This window comes from Chenopodium quinoa, unplaced genomic scaffold, assembly GCF_001683475.1.
Source record: "Chenopodium quinoa cultivar QQ74 unplaced genomic scaffold, ASM168347v1, whole genome shotgun sequence".
Taxonomy (NCBI): domain Eukaryota; kingdom Viridiplantae; phylum Streptophyta; class Magnoliopsida; order Caryophyllales; family Amaranthaceae; genus Chenopodium; species Chenopodium quinoa.
Window position 1 is genome coordinate 7,295,625 of NW_018742204.1, and position 23,090 is coordinate 7,318,714.

The 23,090-nt window shown below is 34.1% G+C and overlaps 1 long non-coding RNA gene and 1 pseudogene across 2 annotated transcripts; one reads left to right on the forward strand and one right to left on the reverse strand.

Annotated features, from left to right (window-relative positions):
• Positions 1 to 3,320: 3,320 nt before the first annotated feature.
• Positions 3,321 to 11,344, reverse strand: LOC110709296. Of its 2 annotated transcripts, none has more exons than XR_002508918.1 (5): positions 9,330 to 11,344; positions 9,087 to 9,247; positions 8,958 to 9,002; positions 7,272 to 7,333; positions 3,321 to 3,687 (listed from the first exon to the last, which is right to left on the reverse strand). It is a non-coding gene; the product is annotated as an uncharacterized LOC110709296 (long non-coding RNA). The 2 variants fall into 2 exon arrangements; XR_002508900.1 differs by having other exon boundaries at positions 3,321 to 3,704.
• Positions 11,345 to 16,924: 5,580 nt separating this feature from the next.
• On the forward strand, positions 16,925 to 20,925 carry LOC110709367 (annotated as a pseudogene).
• The last annotated feature ends 2,165 nt before the right edge of the window (positions 20,926 to 23,090 follow it).

A 23,090-nucleotide genomic window follows, 5' to 3' on the forward strand; every position in this document is an offset into this window, starting at 1 on the left:
GTAATCTCATGGATTATGAATGGGGTGTAACCTTCACGGGTCAATCGTTGTTGCCTATCGTTGTCCCTTTATCGTGGTTGCCTTTTATGATCCGTGAACGGTTTACAAGTTCCTTAAAAAACTTGTTGGCGGCTCCCTACTTTGCTTTATCCCTAATCGTAATGTCAATTACCACTTCCTATGATTGCCAAGCATATTCACACATGCTTTAACGTAGGCGCACTTTGAACGACGCCTACAGGTTCCTTCAAGAATAATATTATTAGTGTCATTGTTAATGATTCTACAAAGATTAGAAGTAAAGCTAACTGAGTTACCTTTATCACAAAATTGAGAAATACTTAACAAGTTGTGTTTAAGACCCTCGACTAAAAAGACATTTTCTATAGCATGGGAACTTGACCTTCCTACTTTACTAATAGCAATAATTTCACCTTTCTTATTATCACCAAAGGTCATAGTTCCTCCATAGTAGGCATCCAGTGAGAGAAATTTAGATTTATCTCCAGTCATGTACTTAGAACAACCACTGTCGAGGTACCAAGTGTTGTTCCCCCTCACTGCAACCTGCATGAAAACTAAGCGTTAGTTTCTAGAACCCAGGTTTCCTTGGGTTCCACTATTTTGGAAGAAGAGTCAGATTTCTTCATCTAGACCTGTTCAGCATGCTCAGTATTCTTAAGATTATCTTTACTTCTTTTAAAACATGCAACTCAAAGATTTCCTGTACTACCACAATAGTAACATAATTTTTGGCTGGGTAGATCCACATACTTCTTATTTCTCCTAGACTTTCTCTTATATCCTAGTTCTTCTTTATTCTTGTTTTGAGCGTTAGCTATCCAAGATGGGATTCCATTATTAATCACTTCTTTGCCTTTCCTGGCTCTAGCAAGTTCCTCCTCCAAGGTTTGATTTTTTATTTTAACTTCTTCCAAATCTGATTTCAATTTCTTAAAATTTGGAAGTTGACTAGCAATAGGAACTTCAGAGTCAGGAAAATTTATTCCAAGTTTCAGTTGAGCTAGCTCTACATTTAACAAAATATTATCATGTTTCAGTTTTTCAACTTGTTCTTTTAGGACATTTTTATCATATAAGTCAAAGAATCTAGTTTGTATATCAGTTTTCATATTATCTACCCATTCACTATGTTCTTTGTGGATTTTTAAAGCTTGATCAGTTTGGAACTTCGACCTGTTTTATTCTTTACAGTCATCTTGAAGTTCCATAATGATGTCCATAAGATTTTCTTTGTTTAAATGTTTGAGTTGTCGATAGTCATACCATACCTCATATTCAAGTTCCTTCAATCGTGCTTCATCATCAGTTTTATCCATTAAGCATAGGTTGGCTGTTTCTTCCAAGGATTCTCCTTCTCCTTAATCATTTGAGTCAGAGTTTCCCCATGCAGCCATCATGGCTTTCCTGACGTCCTCTTTGGAGAATGATGATTTGTAATATTTGTTTGGCTCCTTCCCTTTATACTTTGGTTTCTCATCCTCCTTAAGTTGAGGGAAATCTCTGATGAGATGGTCCTTGGAACCACATCTGAAGCACTTGATTTCCTTGGAACTTAGCTGTCCTCTTTTGTTCTTTTCTCCTCTCTTTCCCATCATCCTCCTAAATCTTTGTACCAGCATGGTTGTCTCCATGTCATCATCTTCAGAGTTACTTGATTCATAAGCCTTTAGAGCAAGGCTCTTGTTCTTGGAACTTTCAGTGTTAGCTCCAAGATGAAGTTCATGAGTGAGCAAGGATCCATTGAGCTGTTCGAGGTTGAACTTGGTGAAATCCTTGGATTCCTGTAGGGCAGTAACCTTGGATCTCTACCTTTCATCTTGAGGAAGACTTCTAAGAACTTTTCTTACATGTTCATTAATGGGTATGGACCTGCCTAAATATTCTAACTCATTGACAATGTTAGTAAATCTAGTGAACATATCCTGAATGGATTCTTTGTGTAGCATTTCGAATCTTTCATATTTTGACATTAGCAAATCAATTTTGGAACGTTTAACTTCAGTTGTTCCTTCATGTGTTACTTGTAATAAATCCCAAATTTTCTTTGCAGACTTACAACCCATGATTCTATTATGCTCATGAGGTCCTAGTCCACAATGCAAGATTTTCACTACTTGAGCATTTAACTCATATTTTTCATAATCTTCTTTATCAAATTCAGTCAGTGGTTTAGGGATTACCTCTTTGTTTGCATTAGTTTTTGTTACCTCGAAGTCACCATTTTCAATGACTCTCCATACTTGATAATTTTCAGCTTTGATGAATATCTCCATTCTATTTTTCCAGTATTAATAAAACTTGTCATTGAACATTGGTGGTCTTTGGGTAGAATACCCTTCTTCAAGTTTCTCGTGTGCATTCATCTCTTCAGGAACTTTGCTCTAAAAGGTTGCTTGTAAATTCGTGAGAACCTACTCTAATACCAATTGTTAGTTTAGATGAACTACTACAAGAGGGGGGGGGGGTGAATAGTAGTAGGTTCCAATCGCGGAACATAAGCGGAAATAAACAATTAAAACGTAAAGGAACTTAAAGAACACAGCAAGATTTACGAGAAAACCATCCAGTGCCTAACTAGAAGTAAAACCTCGGCCCTATTGGGACTTATAAACAAATTCCACTATAATAGGCAACTCTCCTAGTACAACCTATTACACAGACCTTTGCTTTGCAAGTTCCACCACGGACACTTGACTATATGATAGGACACCTCCTACCAGACCTAAGACACTTTCTAGGACCCTTTTCTCCCTTTACCCAGGACGACACTTCCTAGGTGACCCAAGACACCTCTCAGGTTCCTTTCACTCACTGTGCACTCACAGCTACCACTCGAATTTTAGAGAATTCAAACTCATACACTCAAGCGTGAATTTAAGAGAATTCACAATCTCATCCCAAAACCAATTACAACACAAAGACACACTCTAACACATAAATGGAAAGCTACACATGGAACCCGAAATCAAAATTATAAAGCTTAAACCTTTGGCAAACTTACTCTTAAGCACTAAGTACTTTTCACGCATAAAACTCTCACATTACTTCGCTGAATTTCTTCTATATTTATAGAGGTTCCTCAGCTCACAAAGTAAGGTTTTCGTAAATAAGATAAGTTAAACTGAAATCTAATCTTATCTCTTTAAAACCGAAACCAAACAGATTTAATTTCCTTTTATTTAAAAACCAAATCTTATCAAATTCGTTTTAATTAAAAGATAGAATTTTATGAAAAAGATAAAACCAAGTTAAATCAGATTTTAAGGATAAAATCAAATAAATACTTTTTCATAAAACTTATAATTATCTTTTACAAATTGATTAGTTTGCCAAGCCTTATCTGATTTCTAATATGTTAGTTCCATGCATAACAACCATTAACATGTTTACATCAACCTTCAAAATAAAGTTATCTTTTATACAACTATAAGTTATGAAGTCCATCTTTTTCGGTTGACATCTCGTTCTTTGCACTGATCCTTGGTTGTTGAGGCTTGCCCCAGCATTACACCGGAACCAGGTCATTACAACCCGTTTTGAAGTTCCTGTTAAGAAACTTCGGGAAGTTCCATTGCTGGAACTCTTCTTCTGTCTTTACTTGTCCTCATGGATCTTCTAAAGTTCCTTTGTCTCAGTTCCTGCTTCAGCCACTGCTTACTGAACCTGCAAACATCACAACACTAGAAAATCTTTATTAAAAAGGAAGTTTGCTCAATTCTTAACATCATCATCAAAACCTCATAAGGGTCAACATAAATAATAATACCTATCTTTAAAAAGTTTGAAATTACTCTTATAAATATTGTTTGAACAATTATACCGTTTAAATTATTTACTTACTTATTTAATTGCCATCAATAATATTAGTTGACTCTTTTATCGAATTCTTAAGAACAGTATTTGGATATTTATAAACCTAAATTTTTTTTGTTTACATATATTCCCTAGCCTCGTTAATGTTGCTAATCACTAATGTTGTGACCTAAAATCAAAATGAAAGAAATTCTCAGACATAGACTAGCTATTCACGCAAATTGCGTGCGTGAGCCACCCAATAACTAAAAAAGAATGCTAACTAATTTCCTTGAAGTTGGAGCAACCACATATTGACATATTTGAGAGCCGTCTATACCAAGAAATGACAGCCATACAATGTCAAAACTTACAACTCTCGTTGTCTTGCAACTCTCGACAAACAAAAGTAAACCCAAATATAATAGATAAAGCATAAATAACCTCAATTTTTGTCTAACTAATCACAAATGATCTATCTCCATCCACAATGCACAATTGCACATCTCCTAATCAACAATAAAGACTAGACACAAATCCTATCAATTAGGAGCTTCCGAAACTTTTCTTTCTGCAGTAGAATGTTTTAACTTTGTCACACAAATGACACAAGTAGAAGAAGTACTACTACACAACTTGCATTTTCTTGATGATTTGCATTACTTTTGACTAATCGTTTAACAAGTACTACAACTACTCTTGATTATTTATTGCATCTTTGCCCCATTTTTCAAAGGACCAATTGAAATTGGTACCCTAGCTACTAATTTTCTTTTTCGTTTCTTTGTCGGATTACACATCGAATAACAGCTTTTCATTCATGTACAAACATGAATTAATTGCTATGACAATAGCAGATGAAAACTACCGACATTGGCCTCAGATTCATAAGCAAAGGACCTCCACATTTTTTGTCCAAAACTTTTTACATGAAAATAAATGTCATGCATGTGTACTAATTTGTATTTAAAAAATCTTTGGGGTTCAATGGAAGACAAATGTCAACAAACTTATCCAATGACTAGAAATTAGGAAATTGAATGATTGGAATAATTGTGTTGTCTTTAGGTTGAAGCTACACACTCGGTTGTATGTAATCTACATGCAACCTAGCTAGCTACATGCAACTAGGTAAAACGACAATGTAATGTGCTTGTGCTTTCATTATGTTATAATGTGTAAATATTATGCGCTTCTATAATAATTTTTATACTTTATACATAGTACTACCTTCGCTTCGCATTACTCGCAACAAAAGGGGTATTATTTGTGAAACACAAAATATTCCTTTGTTGCGAGTAATGCGAGGCGGAGGTAGTATATCATTATTGATTTCTCGATCTTCTTTGTATATATAAGTAGCTTTTTTATTCATTACAAGAAAACTACTAAGGGGTTGTTCCGATTCAATGAAAGCAGCTAAAGTGAACTGAATTGATTAGAACTGAACTGAACTAAACTGATTGAGGCTGAAATAAATTAGCAAAAGAAATTAAAACAATTGAACTGAATTGAATTGAACTGAACTGAACTGAACTAATTGGAGCTGAACAAAACATGCCTTAAGTATATCTCCGTTAGTTGTGTGTAGAACTATAAGTGTATAAGCGGATGTACTCCGTATGTTTTAAATTGTGAAAGATAATTTAGGTAGTAAGTTAAGAATATATAATTAAGATATATAAAAGGACTAATTATTCATAAAAGATAAAATAAAGGATAATAAGTTAACACAAAAAGTGTAAGTTTAAGACCAATAAGATATTATAAATTAATTAACACATTTGAAACTTAGGTGAATATGAATATTTAGTAAGAAACAAGCCAATTGACTTGCGTAGCGTTTTTTTTTTTTTTTTTGATAATATAGTCAAAATAGTATACTACTCAATTTATGTAATTAGACGATGCCAAATTTGCTCACAACTTTTGGTACATATATATAATAAAACTTATAAGTTATAATCAGAAAATTAAATATCTAACTAACTAAAATGAATCAAAAATCTATAAAAGAAGACTAGAAAAACAGAACCTAAGTTTCGATTTATGAAGGCCAATTAGAATTTCATTGTAAGTGAAATTATTTTTTATTTTTTTATTACAAGTGACAGTTTTGGCTTACACAACTAATCCCGCCCTTTTGGAAAGTAGAATGAGTTTGGTTGGCTTGTTTTTATAAGTTAGTTTACCATTCAACGAGAATTTTAATATCTATACTACTCATATAGGTCATTTTACAGCTTTACATATCATAGGGTACGTACAAAACATGCATGATGCGTTCTTCGATCGAAAGGTACGTAAGTTGACAAATTTTATTATCAAGTTAAACTGAAATGTAACTTTTGTACGTACCCTCTCGAAACTCATAACCAACTTGCTACATTGTTTTTCCTAACTAGTGTAACTACCATATTAATAAATGTCCTAATACCGGAAGTTTAAATGACCTAGCTAAAAACATCAACTTGATCTTTATCAGTTGGATGTAACAATTTACAATTACACAGTTGCATTACATCCAAGTTCTTTGTGGTTCGCGCACCCGGTGGTCCTCGAAAGAACCATCGAAGACAAGTATATCGTACGTACGTGGTTGGAGCATCATGATCAAACTTGTACGTACTTATGAAGGTGGAGGCTGATGTTTTATTATTTTACCTGGGATTGAAGGTTAGGGGTTGGAAGCGACGACGAGGACGTGGTGTGGTAGGGGACCTGAAGCCATAGGTATAGAAGAGGAGGGTGGGGGGTCAGCACCCTTAAAACAGCACCTCATGGTTGATGTTATCCAAAATTGAATGTTTTGGAGTGGTATATATCAATATGAGAATAATTGATAAAGGCATTTGATAATGATAGTTTTCCACGAATTGTAATTGTACAAAATAGCTTTATAAAGAAATGTAATCACTATATAGAAAGGTCCCATTTACATTCATTTTTTACAAAACAAATATCTTTGGAAAATGGAGATTTAGATAAGGCTTCATGTGATAATTGTTGGATTGGATGGAAAGTCTCATTAATGTTATGACTTTTCATGGGTATAAAATTAATAATATAAAAAAGAAGTTGATCAAAGAAACTAATGGGGCTAACTTGAAAAAGAGATTTAGGCATAGCTGGGGCATTCAAGTTAACACACCACTCTTACACAAATACATTTTTGTTTGAGAGGTTGAAGTTATTACATAAACTTATGCCCTAGAAGGAGTATGTTTAGTCCTTTTGCGTTGAGTGTATTTTTTAGAAGATGATTCCAAGAAAGAACAATCAAGGAATATCAATGGATGCAAGTAATCTCTTCAACAAAGCTTATAGTTAGAATTAGGAAGATAAGTAGCTCTCTAAGGAAGAGTACTTAGCTATGCGAGTTACAATGGAGACTGGAGAATTACAAAGGAAGAGCCAAGAGAAGAAAGTCAATATACAGTTGTTGTTGGATATACCTGAGCATGAAGATAATTCTACAAGCCTCCTGTGGGAAAATGTGATATATACAGGCCATAACCTATTCATAGAGTAAATTGATCAACCTTCAGAAAAACAACAATATGAGATGTCTTTTACCCTCTTTAATCTAACAATTCCTCACTAGAGGGTAAGATAACAAAACCATGAAATGATGAAAAATGAGAGGAACTTTTGGTCTTAAGAGGAGATTAATAGCTAACACTTGGATATAACATAGTAATTCAAAAGTTAGTGCTTAGTGAAATGAGGCAATGAGCTACAACTTATAGGATGGACAAAACTTGAGCATTTAAAATACTTAAATATTGAGTTAATACTACTTGAGAGTACTAAAGTTTGCAAAAAGTTTCACCGATGGTACTCAAGTTACAGAAGTTTAAAATATAGTACTCAACCTACTACAATAGGTAAACTTTTGAAAAATAAAAAGGAAAATTTGCAAATTGCAGTCATTTAAAGTTCGTATTTTGCAAATTGCAACCATTTAAAATTGTTTTTGCAAATTGCAGCCCAAAAGTTCGTATAAATTGTAAATTGCAGCCCAATTCAATTTTTACATCGATTTACAAGTCGAAAAATCTTTGGTTAAGGTTTAGGGACTATTTTAGGCATTAGGGATCCGTATTGAGCTTAAAATTAGCAAAAAAAAAAAAAAAAACATAAGTGTCTCGTTTTGCGTCAAAAAAAATGTATTGATTTGTGGGAAACTGTAAAATGAGACACTTATGTTATTTTTTTGCTAATTCTGAGCTCAATTCGGGCCCTTGAGGGCTAACATGACCCCTAAAACCTTAAACAAAGATTTTTCGACATGTAAACTGATGAAAAAGTTGAATTGGACTGCAATTTACAATTTATACGAACTTTTAGGCTGCAATTTACAAAAAAAAAAAAATTAAATGGCTGCAATTTGCAAAATACGAACTTTAAATGGCTGCAATTTGCAAATTTTCCAAATAAAAAAGGAAAATAAAAATTCTGACATAAATGCAGATTGTACTAATGTTTGGTGTTGTTCAATGATTTTAGCTGTTACAAAATTGTCATTAAACCTCTAAAAAAATTTTCTTCCATTTATATTCTTCTCCATTGCCATTTTAAACATACAGACCTTACATCAATTAAAAAAAATAAAATAAAAAATTTCACAAGCAGCAATTCAAAAAATTAAAGGAAGATCTAGTAATTTTTTTTTAAAAAAGAATAATTATAACATGTCAAGGCTGAGCAACATTGGAAGTAGATGTCACTGTGGTTTGTTGGTGTCTAGAAGTAGGGCTTGGACAAAAGATGACCCTGGTAGAAAGTTTCTTTCTTGCCTTGACTATGATGTAGAGACTGAAAGGAGGGACTACAAATATTGTAATTTGGTGGACATGGAAGACCCCAATGCTTGGCAGACTAATGTTACATTGGGGCTTCTTCAAGAGAAACATGAACTCAATAATGAAATTATGTATATGAGGAAGGAATTGAAGCAAGCTAACCAGTATGCTAGGAAGATTGAAAGTGATTATGTGATGCTGAAAATTACAAGGGCCGCTAGAATGAACTTGGGCATTAATTGTGACTTATGGAAGGTTGTTATGGTGCTTGTTGTTGTAGGAATTTGGTATGCAGTGAAGAAATAAACAAGTGAAGCCTAAAATAAGTATTTGTACCTGATGCTTCTACTTCTTGTTGTTTATCTTCTTCTTTACTAAATCCTGTAATAACAAATGCAATTAGTGTATGAATTTATCTATTAATGAATAAATAAATTTTTAACTTGATTGAATTATTTTTTATACCTACAATGCTTGACTTGAAATGCTGTTGATGTTTTGGCTTTGGTTTGGCTTGACATAGAATACTGATCTTGACTGAAGGAGTACGTAGTTTGCTCTCCTTCAATATTGCTATAAAAGGCCCTTTGTGGTTGCCGTTGAGAGGGTCTGTAATGGTTTTGAACCTCCATTAAGAAAAGAAGAATTAGTACTATAAATAAATTTCAATATTTAGCAAATGTAGATGAATAAGTAGGGAATACTTACTAATGCTACTCTTTGATATCCATTAGCATATGTGTAGACCCCAGACCCTCTCATATACATGGGGACAGATGTGTTAGGTGCATCTACAGGGGTTTAAGGCACCTTAGGTGTGTATGTGTGCTGAATTCCTTCTCTCTTGGAGCATTCTTACATCCTCTTTTATTATGTCCCTTCAAGCCATATAGGTTGCATGACTTAGGATTTCTTGTTTTCCTCAACTTACCTGTAGTTGTGGTCTGCCCAACATGATATCTCCTCTTAGCCTTAGGTATTCCCTACACCTTTTTCAATTTAGGAGGGATCACAAGGGGTATCACCATGTGGCCATTCTTGAGGACCATTTAAAGGCTCAAGCGAAATTCATATGCTTTCATGTACTTCTCCTTAGTGAAAAACTCATTGACATAGTCTCAGGCTGGTCTACCTTATTCCAAATAGCAATCAGATCATGCTTGCAAGGAATTCCACTAACTTGCAAATGCAATGCTTTGCAAGTTATGTCCTCCAAGTTAACAACAAATTTGTCATATGTAGCACCCTTTCTCACCCCATAGCAAAAGCCCCAGCCTAGAAAGCATTCCATCCCCTTGATCATATTTTGACCTTTTCCATTCTTTGTTGTATCCTTGGGCAAATAATATTTGTTTTCTTACCAATCTCATCTTTTTTTTTTTTGTGTAGTCTCTCCATCAACCCCTCCTTGATATTGTCAAGCATTGTAATGATTGGCTTATGCCTAGAACTCAGAATATAGGCATTAAAAACCTCACTGAAGTTGTTATCAACACTATCAAAACATGACATTGGACTATAGAGAGCTTTGTACTATTTCTTGTAATCCCTTTGCAACAAATCTTCAACAACATCTGCAATTACGGCTCTGATCACTTCAATGTTTTTGACAAATTCATTCTTAGTGGTACTTTTTGCTATAATCCAAAATTGTATTTTGAATTCCATGCCCCCACCAAAAACCCCCTTTGAAGTTACAATAAACATGCCTAACACACACCCTTATTTCAGCCTTTAGGTTCACACCAGACACTGCTGCTAGCTAGGGGTGTTCAAATCAGGGTACCCGGATTTTCAGGTACCTGAAAATGCGGGTAGCCGGATTACCGGGTAGTTTAAAAGGCGGCCCATGACCCGACTAGAGAAACTCGGGTACCCGGGTTTCGGGTACCCGGATTTCTCGGGTCAGGTCACGGGTACCCAATTTCTTATCATTTTTTTTTACATTATAAATTTTTTTTGCTCTAAATTTGATACTTCGTATGAAAATTAGACATCCAATTGCTTACTGCAGCTGCCAAATTAATTAACAAGCTCAAAATCATCTCAAGTACAAGAAAAGGTTCCTGCCAATTTGAGAATTCAATATTATTTCTAACAAAAGAAACCAAGAATATGTGATATGGCATGTTGGTGTTGATAATCAAGACAAGTAGCCTAGACTATGAAAAAGAAGAACATGGGTTAGAGAATCGATGATGGCACCACAGCTTAAAGAGGAGAAAAAAGAATGAAGATGGAAATAAAGATCTAATAGATGGAGAAATACACATCACCTCGCTAGAGTCGCCAAAAAAACATTGTGATTATGGTTGAATTGGTGAAAAAACCATGAATTAAATAGAGAACTTGTGGTGTCGTGTAGTGGGGCAGTCAATTAAGCTGAAGTTCTTCAAGAGAGAGAGAAGGAGATCAGACTCCATTAGAGTGGAATGAAGAGGAACACAATAGAGAAAAAGAGAGGTATTGCGGCTGGAAGTTTGTGAGTCAAATAATGTAACCCTAGTTAGGTGTTCCAGGCTATAAACAATATTTTTTAAAAAAAAAAATCAGCTTTCGGGTTTTCGGGTACCTGCGAATCACATAAGAAGGCCCATGACCCGACCCAGATTGCTGTACTGTTTCCCGAGTCGGGTACCCGACCCGTGAATTAAAGAAAAAATAGGAAATTACCCAATTAAAATGAGTCGGGTCGGCGGGTCAGGTCAACCGGGTCGGGTAGTTTTGAACACCCCTACTACTAGCAACCCCTTTTGCTGGTTAGACATGAATGTGTAACCAGCCCCTGTAGTTATCTTTAAATTGTCACCAAGTAGAGACTGGAACCATGTCCATGTGTTAATGCTCTATACTTCATAACCGTCCAGGCCAAGGGAAACATATGGTTGTTTCACTCCCTCCCAACAATAATGAGTAGTTTCCCCCCAAAAGGGTCTTTAAGGATGAATCCATCTAGGGAGATAAAGGGCCTACATCCAACCCTAAACCCTTTTCTCAAGGCTTCAAAACACAAATAAAGACTCTAAAAAACATTATCACTCATTTTCATCTTCACTATATTCCTTCTCTTGCTCTTTAATATTTCTATCGCATACCTAGGAAGCAAAGCATATTGCTCCTAGTACTCACCAACAATCAGGGCCTAATTATGCTTTTTTTCCCTATAAGGCATCAACTTGCTCACCCTAATTCCTTTTTCCAGCGATATGGACTCCCTAATATAATGTAATTTCATATAGGGGTTAATTCTAAACCAATTTGCATAATTGCTAGCAATCCATTCAGAATTCATCAATGAAAACTTTGCTGCCCTTTCGTAAGTGTGCTATCCTATGTGATACTTCACAGTAAGATTTCTTTTGTCTTTCTCCCAAGAATCCCATATTTTACAAGGGCAACCTTTGTCATGCTGTCTACACTTAGCACCCACCCTGTTTGGACTAAAACTTTATGTTCCTTCCAGTCCCAATGCTGTAGTCAGTCGTCAAAGCTTTTCTAAACATCACAACATTCTCATATTGGTTACCAAAACAAAAATTAGATTGAGTGCTCTCACATGCCCTTATTTCTCTTGTCATTTTTCCTTTTTTAGGTGCAATGAGCTAACTTAAGTCCTCTTCATCCTCAGATTCACTAAAACTATCTTCATTACCTTCTCAATCATCCTCAAACATGTTCATTTCTTTTCCTTAGAATATGCAATCTTTTCCAGCATAACCAGCTCATCTTCATACCCTACTTCATCGTTCTTTTCTTGAGTTAGTTTTTCCCTAGCACTAACAAACTCCAAATCATCTTCATCAGTCCCCTCATTATCATATTCATATTGAGCTTGTTTATTAATCCTAGTTACAACAACCTGCACCAACATTGAAGTTTGTTGGCATGCCCAATTCATATTCCGAATACACATGTATAACTCTGAACTCAAGCAACAGGGGAAAAAATGGGTCAAAGATGCTACTATCGAAGGCTAAATATCTCATCCCATCTTGCATAGTTTTCCTAGGATCCAAGAAGTGAAGCTTAACAATATTAGTGTATCCCAAAGGTCTATGAGTTGCTTCACATATGAGCTATCAACTGTGTTAGGGATATCATCAAACACATTAATCCTACCACCCCTATATTCCATGGCTTCTCCATGTACCCATAACCCACTGGTGTACAACTAAATAGGGCTTTAAAAGATCCATATTCTATGCCATTTTGTAAACAGTTTAGCTTAGTGAAGGTATTACCATTATGTGATTTTCTATATATATATATATATATATATATATATATATATATATATATATATATATATATATATATATATATATATATATATATATATATGTGTGTGTGTGTGTGTGTGTGTGTAGATGATCAATGATTTGTAATATATGATTAAATTTTCTTTGAATGAATATGTGTTTATATATATATATATATATATATATATATATATATATATATATATATGTATATATATAAATCGCCAAGTGTCGTGCCACATTGATATATTTAAATAGACATTATAATATAAAAAAGTTAGTTTAGAATTCTGTTTGGATATAATTTTAAGAAAAAATTGTTAGTTTAGAGTTTTATTTTTGATAAAACACCAATGTTTCAGATGTACAAATTGAATTATAATTTTATTTACAAAAATTATTAGATTATTATTTTAAGAAATTATCATATAAATTTTTTTTTTATATCATAATATTTTTTGGAGCAAAGGAAGTAGTTTAAAGTGTAAAACATACCTTATAATACATACTTATAAGTTAAAATAATATACTTCACAATCTAATAGAATTTATCACTGTGTAGACCTGTCAATTAGGATCGGGTCATGAGTCATCTCGTTTGGATCACTTTAGGTTACGAATCAAGAAATGTTCAACCCTTGCCCAAAGTTTTGGATCTAGGTCAACCCAACGGGTTTTGAACATTTATTTTATTTAATGTATTTTTTTGCTAATTTTTTTTTTATTTTTTTAATGTATTAAATCGAACATTTACACCAACATTATTATTAGTCATTACATGCATACTAGATAACAAATCGTTTTGTATCAATGATATATTTAAAATTTGATATATAGATTATAAATTTATCTTAAAATTCAATAAATAACTCGGGCATCGCACGGGGCACAATTTTGTATATATGTGTGTGTGTGTTTATATATATATATATATATATATATATATATATATATGTATATATATATATATGTATATATATATATATATGTATATATATATATATATATATATATATATATATATATATATATATATATATATATATATATATATATATATATATATCATTTTCATATTTATAACATGTTTGATAATTAGCTTAAATGGTTAAATAGTCAATTTTGGTGTAAATGGTTTGGGGTTCGAATCCTCCTATCTTCATATTTTTTTTTATATTAGTTGTGATGTTAGGTAGGTGACATGGCGCTATCAAATGTTTGTGAACTGACGTGGCGACATAAATTGTTAGTGAAGTGACGTGCTGTAATTTGGAAGAGTCTTATATTAGTAATTTAGTATAGATTTTGAATTTAAGATTTGCACTATTGAAATTTAATTTTCATAATTTAATTTTTTTTTTGAGGTATATTTTTCATAATCTTACGGGTGACTTTCAATGAATATTACTCGATACGTTATTAGCTTTTATTTAATTTTTTTTTTTGAGGGAAGCTTTTATTATTTAATAATACATTATATTAATGATTTTATTTTTTTCCATTAGTTTTTTGTCCTTTTCAAATCTATCATCATCCTGGTTTAAATTAATTGTTTGTACTATACATAGCTAGGAAACATTTTATTAGATATTTAATTGAATTAGCAACACAATTAATATTTTTAATCACCCAAATAAACATTGCGATGAATACATAAAATGGTCCATAATTTAATTGAAATTGTGTATTAATCACAAATTTATCTGTATTGATCAACTCGTTGTATGGCAATGCATGCTAAAGTAATATATCTCTATAAATGGACATTTAAATAGTACAATTTTAGAAAAATATCATGATTATTCATATTAGCATTTTACTAATTAATTCCTCATTAGTATATTTATATCTCTTTAAAAAGCATATAAATATTCAAAATAATTTCATTGTTATTCATTTTCAGTGCATTTTATGTGTGGATGGCTACAATCATGTGTCCGGGCGTCCGACTGATACAATCACGAGTTACCCCTAAATATGACCAATCAAGTGACACCTAACTGGCTGAGTAACCCATAACCAAGTAACACATGACCGATCGAGTAACTCCCGACTAATTGAGTAACCCTTAAATGATCGCGTAACTCTTATTTTAACCCACTAACTACTTGACGACGAGATACACCTGACCAATTAACTCTGACGATACAGTGTGCCACACATATATTTTACCATTAATTTTAGCTTTATACTTGTAAATTTTTTCTTCACCCCTGCTCCTCATCCCCCCTCGCATGCAACGACTTTATATGAACGGGTTTAAAAACTCATGAGTGCATTTTGAGACCCAAATAAAATAAAAGTTATAGGATTTCCAAGCTCCACAATTGTTCTTATTTAGATATCAATCTCACTACAATTCTTGGCGGTTTGTCACTACTACTTCCAACCACAAAAATCAAAGTCACAATCAAACCCAATCTCACTTTCATTAGCTCTTTCTTCCCAATTACAATCATGCAACTTCTTCCTGCTTCAAAGTTCAAACTGGGTAGCATTAAAAATAAGGTTATTAGAAGGTCAAAAGATATTGTTAGACCCTAATTAGCTTTACTTTTTGCCAAACTTCACTAAACGTAGTTAGGCTCTATTTTGGTACACGTGTGCGAAGTAGATAGATGGAGGAACAATTTAATTTCCATCTTGAAATTTCATTTCTTGTAGACTTTTTGTTAATTGACGATTGGTGGGGTTTATCATTTCAAGACAAGAACCGCTTAAGCAGGGTAGTCAATTCGCGTGGGTCGGGTTTGATGGGTCAGGTCGTGTCTATTTTAAATTTAAATCATGTTAAATTATTGGATTTTTACAAGTTAAAATATAAATTTTGTTTTTTTAGGTCAGTTTCAGATCGCATTGATTGAGTCAATTTCGACACCTCTAATGATGCTTTTATTATTACCCAACAATATAATTGCATAGCTGCTAGTACACCCTAATTCTAATTGAAGATGATTAATTTTCATCATTGCATCCAACTCAATGGCACTTCCTCCTTACATTTATTACCCCAATATCATTAAAAACTTTGTATACATTGGATTTACATACAGTAATATTATTGTATATCGAGGTAGCTTTTGTTAATAAAGCATAAATAAATTTTATTTACATTAGAGTAACTTATATTTATTGGATAACTTTTATTCATATCAAGGTAAGCTAACTTTACATCAGGGTAACTTATACATCCAGTTTTGACTTTAGGATTTACCCTATTTATATATGTCAAATCCTAATATTGACAACATTCCTATGCTCATAAATAAGCCATCAGTGACTGCCAGTAGAGCTTTATCCCAAAATTGAACTACATTAAACACTCTGAACTCAGCTTTCACTTTATTTTTGCAAATTAAAATTAATTTTACTAAATTTAAATTATATTTAATGAAGAGTATTATTTTTTTAAAGGTGAAAAAAAGGAATGTCAAGTAATGTTAAAGAGTGGAAAAAATTTTAAAATCAAAATAAAAAATCACACCAGATGAGGCTAAGCTAAAAGCAGTAAAACAATGAACAAGTAGATGCTTAAGTTAGATAATGTAATTCACACACGAAAATTTCCTTAACGTAAGTTACACACTTAGGCCCGTTCATTTCAACCTCAATTTCAATTCAGTTTAGGGTCTATTCACTTCACCTCAATTTCAGTTCACTTCAGCTCCAATCAGTTTAGTTCAATTCAGTTCACTTTAGTTCAGCTCTAACTAATTCAATTCAGTTCACTTTAGCTCTTAATTTCTCTCTCTCTCATAAAATATTCATTTCAGCTCTATTCATTTAAGTTTAGTTCAGTTCAGGCCCAATCAGTTCAGTTCATTTCAGTTTAGCTCCAATCAGTTCAGTTCAGTTTATTTCAGTTCATGTGAACATGTCCTTAGTTCAGCTCTTAATTTCTTTTCCTCATAAAATATTCATTTCAACTCTATTAAGTTTTGTTTATTTTAACTCAATTCAATAAATGTGAACAGATTCTTATAGTAGAAGAGGTTTATAAAATGTTGTTTTCCCTAAATAATTACACATTGTTTCTAGAAGGGATTCAACAAGTTTAAGACTTAAGACTGAATGCAATGAATTAGCGAAAGCAATATTTTTTATAACATGCGGTAAACATGTAATTGACTATACACTTTTTTTTTTTTTTTTTTTTACCTTTCAAAAATAATTGATTATACCCACATGCTTTTTGCAGCGAGCAATGCAATCGCAAAGTTTAAAAAAGCACTTCAAAGAAAATCCAATTATATAGAGACTTAACCGGCGGTTGATTTGGTATAAAAGAAACAAGTGTGTGTGCGCGCGTGTATATCCCGTTACCCGAAATTAAAATTGATAACATCAGTTCTTGAATACATAGTGACTTAGTGAGAGTATGTATGTATACATCAATCGCTCCAAAATGTAAATGATTTTTGTAATACATATAAATATTTAATAAACTTTTATATCCCGTAATCCCGTTAAGGAAAAAAAAAAAAAAAAAAAGAAAAAATACCCCTTTATATGCGCTAACTCCCGCATATCCCACCACGTGGTCTTCTATTCACTATCTGAGTTGGACCTCTTTTTCCATCACCTTCCCCCATTCATTTTCTATTTATACCCCTTCTTCCTCTTTCTCTCTCCTCAATACTCTTGCTTTTTTCTTTCTCTCTCTCAAAACAAATTAAACTTCCTTTTTCTTTCTTCTCTTTGCTTGCTTATAAAGTTCAAAAGAATTATTATAATCTTGTAAAGATAGGCAAACAACAGAAATACCATGATGAATCCTGCAGGAACAACTCCTTCTACTTCTAACTCTAGTTGGGCCTGTCAGGCCCAATTAGCCTTCAATTCCGGCCCATCGAGAAAGCGGAGTAATAATAAAATTCAGTGTGCTCTACAATCCACTGTTTCTCCTTCAATTCTTCATTTTCCAAACACAATACAAGACAACAAAAACAAAAATAACAACACCATTTCTATTAATACTAAGCCTGAACCTGTTCAGAAGTGGAATATCTTCCAGAAGGCGGCTGCGGCCGCCTTAGACATGGTTGAAACCGCTCTCGTATCCCGAAAGCGGTCTCAACCGCTACCAAAGACGTCCGACCCCCAGGTGCAAATAGCTGGGAACTTCGCCCCTGTACCAGAGATGCCTGTTAAACAAGCTCTCCCTGTAAGCGGTGAAATCCCGGCTTGCATTGACGGTGTTTACGTAAGAAACGGTGCTAACCCATTGTTTGAACCAACCGCGGGACATCACTTCTTCGATGGTGATGGGATGGTCCATGCAGTAGCAATCCACGACGGTGTCGCTAGCTATGCCTGTCGGTTTACGGAAACCAGCAGGCTAGCGCAAGAGCGAGACTATGGACGATCCGTGTTTCCGAAGGCCATTGGTGAGCTTCACGGACATTCGGGGATTGCTAGACTCATGTTGTTTTACTCTCGAGGACTTTTCGGTTTGCTAGATAATGAACATGGGATGGGAGTTGCTAACGCTGGTTTGGTCTATTTTAATGACCGGTTACTAGCTATGTCCGAGGATGATATTCCCTACCAAGTTAGGGTCACCCCTTCGGGTGACCTTAAGACAATAGGGCGGTTTGATTTCAGGGTCAGCTAACATCGACGATGATAGCTCACCCTAAACTCGACCCTGAGACAAAAGAGTTGTTTGCTCTTAGCTACGACGTTTTAAAAGCGCCGTATCTCAAGTACTTCAAGTTCACGCAAGACGGCGAAAAATCACCCGACGTTGATATACCATTAAATGAGCCTACCATGATGCATGACTTCGCTATTACAAAAAACTTTGTGGTAATTCCTGACCAACAAGTTGTGTTCAAGATGAAGGAGATGATCACAGGAGGATCACCCGTTGTGTACGACAAGAACAAAACGTCGCGTTTTGGTGTTATGCGTAAGGATGCTACTGATGCGTCAGATGTTACATGGGTGACTTCAGAAGATACATTTTGTTTTCACCTTTGGAATGCTTGGGAAGAGCCGGAAACGGAGGAGATTGTTGTTATTGGATCATGTATGACTCCGCCCGACTCGATTTTCAACGAGTGTGACGAGTGTCTTAAGAGTGTGCTCTCCGAAATCCGGCTTAATCTACGGACGGGTGAGTCGACTCGCCGACCTATTATTGACTTAACACAGCATAGTCATATAAATCTTGAGGCTGGTATGGTGAACCGGAACTTACTAGGGCGAAAAACCCGGTTTGCTTACTTGGCGATCGCAGAGCCGTGGCCTAAGGTCTCCGGGTTCGCCAAGGTTGATTTGGTCACAGGTGAGTTAAAAAAGTTTATGTATGGTGGTGAAAAGTTCGGTGGTGAACCCTTCTTTTTACCACGAGACAATACTATTTTGGAAGATACGGAAGATGATGGGTACGTCATGGGATTTGTTCATGACGAAGAGAAATGCACTTCGGAATTATTGATAGTAAATGCAAAAAGTTTAGAGCTTGAAGCGTCCGTTCAATTGCCTTCAAGAGTTCCGTATGGATTTCACGGTACCTTTGTAAGATCCGAGGATTTGAGTCATCAAGCTTAACGGATTTCATATTTCCGTCCAAGTTAAGGCCGCATATTATTATGTTCTACCTCCGTCTGGAATTATTTGTCACATTACATAATCAATTATATGACAATCATTTCCGAATAGGAAGAGTAGTTTTCACTCTCCTTTTTTATTTTCTCTTTTTTCTGGTACGAAAGGACGAGTAAAAATTATACATGATGAGATGACGGATGAAACGAAGCATCCCCGCCTCCCCGGTCCCGATACTTCCTAGACATCTACTTCAGCCAAAAATGTTATTACTTTGAGGAGTACATTTTTGGCTTAGATGGTATTTTTTGTTTTTGTTGGAGGACCAACAACTTTAATTAGATCGATATTTGGACATTAGTAGAGGACAAGTTAGGAATTAGTTTTTTTTTTTTTTTAAATGGTAGTGAAGTGTGAAATATCACTAGTGTAGATAACTATTTGTGTTGCAATTTTTGCAGCTGAAGTTTCTGCTGCCTTGCTCATTTTATTGTTTAGGCAAGCGATTGATCAATTATAACACCATTTTTCCAGATCAAAATTCCCTAACAAATTGAATCAGCAGTTTAATTGCTTTGTTTTCGGATTTAAGAAGCTTATTAGTTTCCTTAAAAACAGTCGATTAATCTTTGATACAAAATAATGAAGATCGAGATTTTCCTCGATAATAGGTTGTTTTCTAAGATTTTTTGGTAAGAGATTTATATCTTTGCTAATGTGGACAGTAACTTGTATATAGTAATACTGACTAAAATTGCATTATATCATTAAAATTTAAAAATCCTCAAGAAAAAAAAAATTAAAATTTAAAATTTATGTGATATGACCGTATTAGTAGATGAAATATTTATTTGTTGGGACTTTACAATGACAATATAGTTTGAAACTTATATGACTTCATGAAAAAAGGTATAAATTGTTAACAATATTATAGTACTCACTGTGCTTCATTATAACAGTTACTTATCAAAACATAAGTTGAGTTAGAAAGTAAATAAGTAATAGAGCTGTATGTTCACAAAAAGTAAAATGGTGTAAGAAAGATATAATCAAACACTCGTTGAGTTGCGCTGTAACGGTGACCGGTGAATGGAGAGGGGTGTTGTGAGAAAAAAACTTAAAAAGAAGTTGGAATATTGTGAGAAGACAGAAGAAGAAGAATATTTTAAGCTAATTTAATTGGGAAAAAGTAGTATTACTGTGCAAGAATTAATATTATTGAGTAAAATGGGAAAACGTGATTCATATACATTGAAATAGTAGTAACAAATTAAGTAAGCAAAGTGTAACCATTTAAAAAAAAAAAAAAAAAAAAACAAACAAACAAAAAACAAAAAAGCAAAAAAAAAAAAAAAAAAAAAAAAACAAGTAAAAAAATAAAGTAGAAGCACTAATTTGAAATATTAATCCATTAACAAAAACTACAAGGAATACTTCCTCCGTTCTTTTTTACTTGACCCGCTTTGACTTTTACACTATTCACCACCTCTACTTTGGCCGCCTTTTGTGAATAATATGTAAGGAAAAATATTGTGCTAAAAAAAATGTAAGGAAAAATATATTCATATGATATCTTTTTTAGTTCGTCTCAATAAATAATATCGTAATATACAACTTTTATAATTTTTACTTATGAAGAATTAAAGTTATTGATCGCTAAATTTTACATTGACAAGCGTGATAAAAGAAATAGGTCAAGTAAAAAAGAATAGAGGAAGTACATTATATGGTGTCAAAAAAAAAAAAAAAAAAATTAAAAAAAAAACCTTATATAGTGTAATTAAACATTTAATACATTACACATCATACATGTTCACGTGGGTTTTGCACTGGAAGCATATGGAGCATGAGATGCTACTCGGTTGAATTTTAGATAAGGGCCGGGGTTGTTTGATTTATTTTTTTTTTTTTTTTTTTTTTTTTTGACAATGAGAACTTCATAAATAAATAAAGGGCAATTACAACTTAAGAGAACTAAAACAAGTAACTAAAAGCAACCAAATCCACCTAGCTAAACACGCAAAACAAAAAGAAAAACCTTGTGTATTGTTGCAGAACCCACACGCCCAAACAAACCCATAGAGAGGGTTTGCCACTTACCAGTAGAGAGAAAACGAAGTGACTATCCATACCCTTGAGCAACATACCAATTACCTCGGAGCCCGGATAACCATAAGGTTCTTACCAAAACCTTTTCTTGGATCAATAGTTACCAAACGAACCAAAACCTTGGAGAAGGACTGATAATGCAAGCTAACACTAGAGAAGGGAACCGAAACTTGCAATGACACCTATGCAAATTCACGATGGAAGTAGTGAAGAGACCATACACCCGGAAGTGGAAAGCAGCACCCTGTTGCTGAAAAAAGAACCCATAAAATGACTCCACTCCTAGGGATCTAAAAGCATAGCCACCTCCTAAGAGTCCAAGAGCCAACCCATGAGAGTCGTATTTTTTCACGACTCTTCCATGAGGAACCTTACACCAAAATGCAGGTCCCTTTCCTGCAATTCTACCTATATATAACTCAAGAAAATGGAGGACTTTGCTTACCACCACCATTAAAGATGGGGAGCCTCCTTCAAGATTTAAATTTTTAATGATGACTGTCTTTGTCATCATCAACACTGACACTGGGATGATAGTTACTGACTGAACACCCAAATCATCCCTCAACCAAGTAGCAACAGGAAACACAAACAAACCTCTCCCCTCAAAATTAACTTCTCCATGCAAACTCCAAATGCAGGGAAAACTAACTACTTGCACAAATAACTCCAGCCTCTGAAAAATAACATAATCACATAGGGCACCAAAGAGGGAAGCCACACATTCAAAGTGACAACAACTCCCCATAACACAATCTCTCCCCAATAAAGCAGCTAAACTGACCACCATGCCAACAATCCGAGTACTACTCAACTGTACTACCCCTAAATCCAAGGCTATTGCCAACCAACCAGACTAAAAAAAACAACCACCACACTTCATTAGCCTCCAAATGGAGAACTATCCTAAGGAACTCCAACTCATAAACAAATAGGGGAAGGGTATTATTGAAAACTAAACATATGAAGAACAACACAACAAAGGAAGGCAATAAAACATAATTAAACCAAGTCAAAACATAAATAACTTAACCAAAAAAAAAAGAGCAAAGAAAACTAGCAGTCCACACAAAGCGTCTTGTGAGTACCATAAGAAGCAAGGAGTACTCAGCCTATCGCACCGGCAGAAATGAGCACCACATACAATCGTTAAGGCCAACAAAGAAGACCACCTCACCCGAATCAAACCTTGGATTAAGGGAGGAAACCCTTGACCATTTTATGACATCTTTTTTTGGCCGGGAAATAAAAAAGTCAACGCCGGAAAATGGTCAAATGACCCTCCTCACAACCTAAACATGATATAAGGACCTTTTATGACATCTTTTTTTATAAAAGGACCTTTGTCACAAAAAGATCTACTTAAAAGGACCTACCTCACAAATTTTCCTAATAAAATACTAAGATTAATTGACATAATATGTTAAGAGGAAGCCTCAATTAATCTCTGAGATAAACAAAATTTGTTTATTACATGGTATTTTGGTTAATAAATCAACAACTTTATCCAATCATCATCACTATAGGACTCGCTTTTATTTAAAAAGTT